At 56.5% G+C, this 7,497-nt stretch overlaps 1 protein-coding gene across 6 annotated transcripts in view; it reads left to right on the top strand.

Annotated features, from left to right (window-relative positions):
- The first annotated feature begins 215 nt into the window (after positions 1-215).
- The window catches only part of CSNK1E (casein kinase 1 epsilon), a 31,066-nt gene continuing 23,784 nt past the window's right edge, over positions 216-7,497 (top strand). For 3 of the 6 annotated variants that reach the window (XM_059186972.1, XM_059186973.1, XM_059186968.1), the window contains exon 1: positions 7,123-7,335. The gene's annotated coding sequence lies outside the window, so the exon portion shown is untranslated. Of the gene's footprint in view, positions 235-7,108; positions 7,336-7,497 lie in introns of those variants that run through there. The other 3 variants (XM_059186969.1, XM_059186974.1, XM_059186975.1) reach the window with 3 other exon arrangements.

Below are 7,497 nucleotides of genomic sequence, written 5' to 3'. Positions count from 1 at the left end.
ATTTGTTTAAAACTTGGGTATAGATGTTCTGCTGGGCTAACGCGTGTGTTATAAAACATACATTAAGATAGAACATTTAGAAAGCCAAGATTAAAAACTGGATAAGAATGCAAATTCTGATCTCTCTTCCCACACCCCAGTGGAGCACTCCTTGAATTTCCTGGGGTGCCGGGATCTACTTTGAAAACAGCTACCATAGCGGCCACCAGAATCCCCTGGATGCTTTCAGAGTGGGTGAGTGGATTCGTGGTGTCCTGAAGAGCAAAGCGGGGGGGGGGGGCATTCAGTGGGGACCTCAGATGCATGGGCACGTTCCCTTTGGCATGCACGGAGGGAGACAAAAGCGGATTGGGGTGCAGGCTGTGAGGCAGGGTGAGGCCCCTGGGTGGGTCTGGGAAGGGTGAATTGGAGTCCTTTGTAACCTTTGCGAACATTAGATCATGTTCTGGTAAACTCTCCCAGCCTCAGGCTCCTACCTGTAAAACAGGTGGGGTGATCCCCGGTTCATGGGATTGCTGTAGAGAAGTCAACAAGAGCCCGTGGCAGGTGCCCCTTGCGGGGTCCAATAAATGCGCGTTTGCTTGTTTTCTCCTTCTTCTTATCTTCTATGTGCAAAACGCCACGCTGTTGTGAGCAAAGCCAGTGGACGAGTCCCCTAGTTGGCAGCTTGGGATTAAAGACCCTGTCCGCTTCCACCTTCCTCATCAGCCGTGGGAGATCCTGGGTGCCAATGGACTCGTCTCCCCATGGGGGTGGGGGGCCACCTTCAAATGTCTGCGTTTCTTCTCATAGCCTTGGCTCGGGCTGTTCCTCTCCATCCTCCAAATCTACCCACCTTCCAGCCCCTTGTCCTTCAGCCGCCCCCAATGGCAACTCCCCACTTTCCCAATGGAAGGGACATGGTGTGCAGTCTGGCAAGAAGGGGTCTCGGGGACTCATCTAGATGTTGTATCTGTGTAGCACTTGGTCTCAAGTTAAGAACTCCCCGATGGTGCATTTCACAGGCCACCCTGGGTGGAGGGTGAGGGGCAGCTCAGCGCCCTCTTGGTGCCCCCGCTGATGCCAGACCACAGGGACCTGGCATGTGGTGCTCTCCATCTAGCGGGTTCTCTCTGCAATCCGGAGTCCATCTTTCTTTCTCGTGCTCACGCAGCCGGTCCACGCAGATTGTCAGCATGAGGCGAGCAGGGCTCAGCCTGGCTCTCTCAGGCCCGGTGAGGGTGGGCATCAGGAAATGTTTGTGGACAGACGTGTGACACGGTGAGATGATGAATCGCGCCAGCTATGCTGACTTGAGAAGTGTTGCTGTGGGAATTGGGATTATTAGCCGTGGCAATCATCGTAATTCCCGTGGCCCAGTTAATGAGTGGCTGTGTGTCCTGGAGATGAGATTCCTTGGATTCCCAGAGGATGGAGGGAGCGCGTTTTGGAGAGAATTGGCAGTGGCGCAAACGGCAAGCTTGGGTCGCGCCGAGGGGCATCGAGGGGACAAGCCAAGCTGAAGGAAGGATGCCGGTGGGAGGTGGGCAGAGGTGAAGGCACTGGCCCTTGGGTGATGCTGGGGTGTTCCAGTGCTCCCTGAACCTGTGCCTTTAGAGATGGGTGGTCTGAGAGTTGAGTCCCCAGTGAAGACCAGCAGCATAAGGCATACCCAGAGGGGTTTTCCCCAGTGGAGGGGAGAGGGCCAAGAACCCACCGTAAGCGGTGGATGGGGTAGGGAGGACCCACGGCATAAGTAAGGCCTGTGTCTGAGAGAAGGCTGTCTGGCACCATCGGGCCCAGGGATGGAAAGTGCCAGGCCCTTGCCTCCACCCCTACGACCACACACCCACGGCAGAATTTGCTCATTGCTCAAGTATTTATGGGGCACCCATTACCAATTGGACACTCACAGGAGCACCTATAAGAGGATTTCTCTCTCTTGGAGCTTATGTTCAAGAGCATTAAAAATAAACAAGTTGATGTGTTCAGCCCACAGTAAGTGCCATAAAGAAAATAAGGCAGGGTGATCTGGTAGAAAGAAGCAGAGGGGAAGGGGGCCTGCTTAAGATGGTGCGGTCAGGGCACCCGGTTGGCTCTTGATCTCGGGTTGTGAGTTTAAGCCCCATGTTGGGCATGGAGCTTACCTAAAAAAAAAAAAAAAAGAAAAAAAAAAGATTGTGTGATCAAAGGAGGCCTCTCTGAGGAGGTGACTTCTGAGCTGTGACTTGAATACAATCAAGCTGTTGAAGGCAGCCAATGACGTCTGCAGGGAGATAATTCTAGGCAGAAAGAATGGCACGTGCAAAGGCCCTGAGCTATGATGAAATGAAGGAAGAAACGAAAAAAGGTAGTTTGAGATGAGGCCCAGAAGCAGGTAAGGGTCCGATCATAGCAGGCCTGGGAAAGAACATGGATTTCCCACTAAAGACAGAGGGAGCCTTTGGTGCATTTTCAGTAGTCAAGTGCTCTGATCTCACAGGTAACAAACCGCTACAGTATCTATGTGAAAGATACATGTGGTGAGAGGTGGCTGGACTCAGAATATAGCTGGGCGGTGGAGCTAATGGGATGTATACAATGTTTCAAACATGGGCGAGGGTAGCCAGGGAGAAAACCCTTTCCTACTGATCCCAGATGTGGGTGACCTCAGGGTCTTTCTCATCAGGGAGCCCCAGATGTGGAGTGTAAGAGGACCTTCCCCATCCAGTCTAGCCTTTAGTTTATAGATGGGGAGACCGAAGAAAGAGCCTTAGAGATTTCCTTGTCCGGCCCCCCAGAAAGGGGATGTGAATTCTCCAAGTTCCCGCTGAAATTCACAGGCTGAGCTGGGACTCAAATGTGGGCTTCCTGGCCCCTGGTCCAGGCCTCTCGCCACCCCACCCTGCTGCATCTCCACCAAACATGGAGGAGGGAGGAACCACTGCCTAGAGAATGACCAGGCGAGGCAATGTGGTGAGGTCACCAGGAGAAGTGTCTAAAGGCAGTGGAGACTGCAGAGGCCTGGGCCAAGGTGCTGATTGGAGACAGGGCACTGCCCTGTGAGCAGTCAGAGGTGGGTGGAACATTATGGAAGGGTCCGAGGGCAAGCTGCCAAGGGCTCGCTGGGCGAGAAGAATGCACCAGGGCAGCATTTTCAGGCTGGCAGGCTTGAGGAGGACGTCTTGGGGGCAGAGCCTGTGGTGGGCCACCAACCCTCAGGGGTCTTGGGAGAGACACGAGTAGCCACCAAGAATAAGAAGCCTGAGAAACTTCCTGCAGGAGCATCCTAAAGCCAAGGCCAGAAGTGAAGACGGAGGGTGGGCCCGCTGCCTGGGTTTGCCCACCTCCACCCAGAAGGGGAAGAGAAAGGCAAGGAAAAAAGCAGCTGGAGCCCCAGCCCGAGGTGCTGGAAGTCCAAGGCAGGGGGCCCAAATTCCACTCCCTGCCGGCTCCTAGAAACTTGTCATTTTCCTCTTCCTCAGGGCTGCTTTTGGGCTCAGTTGTTTTGGTGCGTGATCCTCTGTACTATCCCCATTGGACAAATGAGGCTCAGAGAGTGTAAGGAACTTTCCTAGGGTCACACAGCTAAAAAGGGGCAAAGTCAGCATTGGAAGCTGGCTTCTCAGCCACAGTGGGCTCCTGTCTTGGGCTCCCTTGGTGACTCTGAGCAAGGCTTCCTGGGTCTCAATGTCCACTGTAAAATGATGGGGCCACATAAATGAGCCCCTCAGGCCCTGTGGTTCTTAGTGGGGGGGGGGCAAACTGTGCCTGTAGGATTGGGGCTCAGGAGCCTGAAGGAGGGGCGGTGGACTCATTCTGGAACTGTGTTCTCCACTAGCCTGGGAGAAGTGGTTGGGGCACAGGCTCTGCCAGGCCACTCCCTCTCCACTTCCTCTGCTGAGCGTAGATATGACGGTTGGATGAGTCGGTACAAGTAATGTGTCTTGTAGAGGCCCCGGCACACATTAGGTGCTCAATAAATGTAGCTCTTAATGTTTTGTCAGAGAGAGTGACCCCCAAACAGCAGCAACTCCCTGCCTTTGTACAGCTTATAATCTGCTAGGGGCCTCACACACACACACACACACACACAAACACACACACTTCAAACAAGTACCATGTAGAACATGTTATTTAGAGAGAAGTGACAGTAAAAAAAAATGAAGCAGCAGGAGTGGAGGGGTGGAGAGGAGAGGCAGTGCCCTAGTGGGGTTGGATCTTAAATCAGGAAGACCAGAAGGCCTCCCAGTGAAGGGGATAAGAGCCAAGGCCTCGGGGAGGTGAGCGAATGAGCCATGCAGCTCTCTGAGGGAAAAGCATCCCAGGCAGCAGGAACTGCCAGGGCTAAGGCCTGTCTAGGGCCGTTTGAAGGACCATCCTGATGTTTAATAAACCCAGGATGCTCAGGGGCAAGACTCAGCTACAGATCCCTTTGGGAGGACTGAAAGCTTCCTCCCCATCTCTGATTTCTTCTGCACTATCATCATTAATTCGAGATTTCCCCAGCCCAGTGCTCCAGGGGCTGCGGGTGGGGGAGTGGGAGGGCAGCAGGTAGGTTGTGTGCCAAAAAAAATGAGTCCAAAGTGCCACGTTGGAGGTATGCCGGGGAGTCTCTCCTTCTGCAGAGCGGCTGGACTCCAGGGTGGGACCCAGGTGAGCTGGGACTCCACTGACGCCCATTGTTCCGGGCTGAGTGCATCTTCTAGGTGAGTGAGTGGGTGTGCAGGGAGCAGAACGGGGATGAACTCAGGCTGGCCACACCCTTGGGCCTTCACTGTTGGGAGTTAAGCCTCAGGAAGAATAACTGGGAACCTAGAACGAAGAGAGAAGTCAGGCCCAGAGGTTGCTAGAACTCCGTAAGATTTCTTTCCCTTTGGAATCGCTCTAGTCCTCTTCTGGGTCTCTCAGTTTCTCCTTAGAGCTGAGCTGCAAAGCTTTTTAGAAGTACCTCAGGGGGCATCTGGGTGGCTCAGTGGGTTAAGGCCTCTGCCTTCGGCTCAGGTTATGATCGCAGGGTCCTGGGATCAAGCCCCGCATCGGGCTCTCTGCTCAGCAGGGAGCCTGCTTCCTCCTCTCTCTGACTGCCTCTCTGCCTACTTGTGATCTGTCTGTCAAATAAATAAAATCTTAAAAAAAAAAAAAAAAGAAGTAGTACCTCGGGGGCTGGTCTTCTAGGGGAGTAGGAGGGAGAACTCAGGCCCACAACCCAGGTAATCAGGGGCAGGGTGTGGGAGCATTCTTCCAAGGGAGACAGCGGGTAGTGACAGCAGGAGAGAGCCTGGGAGCAGGCCTTAGGGAACCAGTAGATGCCAGAGCTAAGTGGTGCCAGTCCCTTCCTGGAGAGGGAAGCCATCACTGGGCAGCAGGGCTTGGGTTGATGGTGGGGTGATGAGGATAGAGGACACAGGGGTGCACTCCATGCCTGCCTAGGCCTGGACACCTTGTCTGACTTTGGAGAACTTGGAACCACCCAGAGGGCTGGCATCCCTGGATGTTGGAAGCAGAGCAGCAGGATGCAGGGTTGGGGAGAATGAGATGAAAACAGATGACAGAGGGCTGGGCATTGGTGATGGCTGGCTTCTAGGACAGGGTCATACTTGGGCACCTCCAGGGGATAAAGGAAATCATAACAATGGGTACAACAAGCTCATGGGAGGAACGAGGTCGGTGGCTGCTGCCCAGGCCAGCTGAGTGTGGCCACAGCCGGGTCGGTGTGAGTTCAGACCCAGTGTTGCCTGTTCTCCTGGGGCTTCAAGGGAAGTACGGAATACAGACCTATAGTATGAAATCGGTGCATTTGAAACATTGGTTATCAATTAATAAAGCAGTATAAATAACAAAAACACCACGCAGGTCAAGCAAAGCCCACCACCTTGGCTGGTGAACCCCTGCTCTGGCAAAGAGGGCACTGAGACCAGGTTCTGGCCCGGGCCAACTATCTGTGGGGTCCTGGGCAAACCCCTCCCCTCTCTGGGCCCCAGTTTCCTGATCTGGAAGAGAAGAGGCGCCTGATCTGCAGGGTCCCACCAGTTTGGACAGGGTGTGACTAAGTCCCTCAGGCTCTAGGGAAGATGTGGTTATTAGGGAAGTGACTCTTCCCGGGAACCATGCTTCCTGGACTGGCTGCAGCGCGCTCTGGTATTTCGTGTTTCCACCACCACAACCATGTGTGGGGATGGACGTGTGTCATAATTTGGAGCTTTGTATGGCCCAGTGTCAATATCATCGTTTTAATAACTTTGCCCTGGAACCTTTCATTGGCTACCCTGGAAGTTGGTGAGAAGCCGTAATTAATTCTCCCAGTGACCTGGGGAGCCAGGGGTCTCCTTCCTGATTTTGCAGATGTGAAAAGCCAAGGCCAGAGTCGGCAGGTGCCTTAGCTAACCCTGCACTGCCAGGGACCCTGACTCCATGTTAGTTCCCTGGCAGTGTGCCAGTTTCCTCACTGAACCAGTGAGACCAGGATCAGGGTTTGTACCAGTCACAGTCTGGGCTGCTGGAAGAGCTGGGAGTGTCCCTTCTATGGGGTGAGGGACCCGCCGGGTGGTGAGGGTAGCTGAGCCCTGGTTACCTCCCTGGGTCTTTTGTCACCTGGGCGCTCTCTGTCTCCTGTTGTCCTGTCCAATCATTGACCTCTGTTCTCTGTAGTACTCGGAGCCCCCAACTCCTCAGACATTCTTTTTTTGCTGTGGCCTTCGCAGGGGCTACTGCTTTGGTTTGAGAGGAGAGAGAACGGGGGAAGAAGAGGCTTTGGGATCTAGAAAATCCCGGCTTTTTGTGCAGCGCCTCCTCCCCACCCCCACCCAGCTTTTTCTACCTGTGCCCCAGACCTGATCAGGGTGTCGGTGGCCGTGTGTGTTCCCCGGCCCCACACGTAAGACCGCGTTCCTGCAAGGCGCTCCTCGCCCCGCGGCGGGGGCGGGGATGGCTAAACCATGTTTCCCGGCCGAGCGCTCTCCCCACCCCCACGTCCCCGGGAGCCGAGGCGCGGGCCCTTTAAATCCTCCGGGGCGGCGGCGGCGGGCCGGGGATGACATCAGCGGTCGGGCCCGGGGCTCAATGGGAGCCGGCGGGCGCGCGCCGGCCGGGAGCGCGCGAGCCGGCGGCGGGGGCGGGCGGGCGGGCAGGAGGGCCCGGAGGAGGGAGGCGGCGGCGGCGGCGGCGGCGGCGGCGAGAACCCAGAGCCCGAGCCCGAGCCCGGCCGGGGCCGAGCGGAGCGCGGCGGCGGCGGCGGCGGCTGGCGGCGGCGGCTGGGCCGGGAGAGGCTGGCGCGCCGGGCGGCTCCGCGAATCCTCCGGCATCCGCCCCGGCGGGCCGCCCCCGCCCGCGGCAGCCCCCCGAGCAGCGGCCCGGCACCGGAGCCTTCCCGGCGGGGTAAATATTGGGGGGCCGCGGGCCCGCGGAGGGGCGCAAACCCGGGGGGAAACGGGGCTCCCTCCGCCTCTTTGTTTTTGCGCGAGAGGGAGGGGAGGGGAGGGCGGACACACGCGCGTTCGCACTCGGGTACGGGGCGGGGGGTGCAGCCCGGGCGCCGCC

This window comes from Mustela lutreola, chromosome 8 (genome assembly GCF_030435805.1).
Source record: "Mustela lutreola isolate mMusLut2 chromosome 8, mMusLut2.pri, whole genome shotgun sequence".
NCBI classification, from domain to species: domain Eukaryota; kingdom Metazoa; phylum Chordata; class Mammalia; order Carnivora; family Mustelidae; genus Mustela; species Mustela lutreola.
This window is presented reverse-complemented; position numbering and strand designations above follow the sequence as displayed.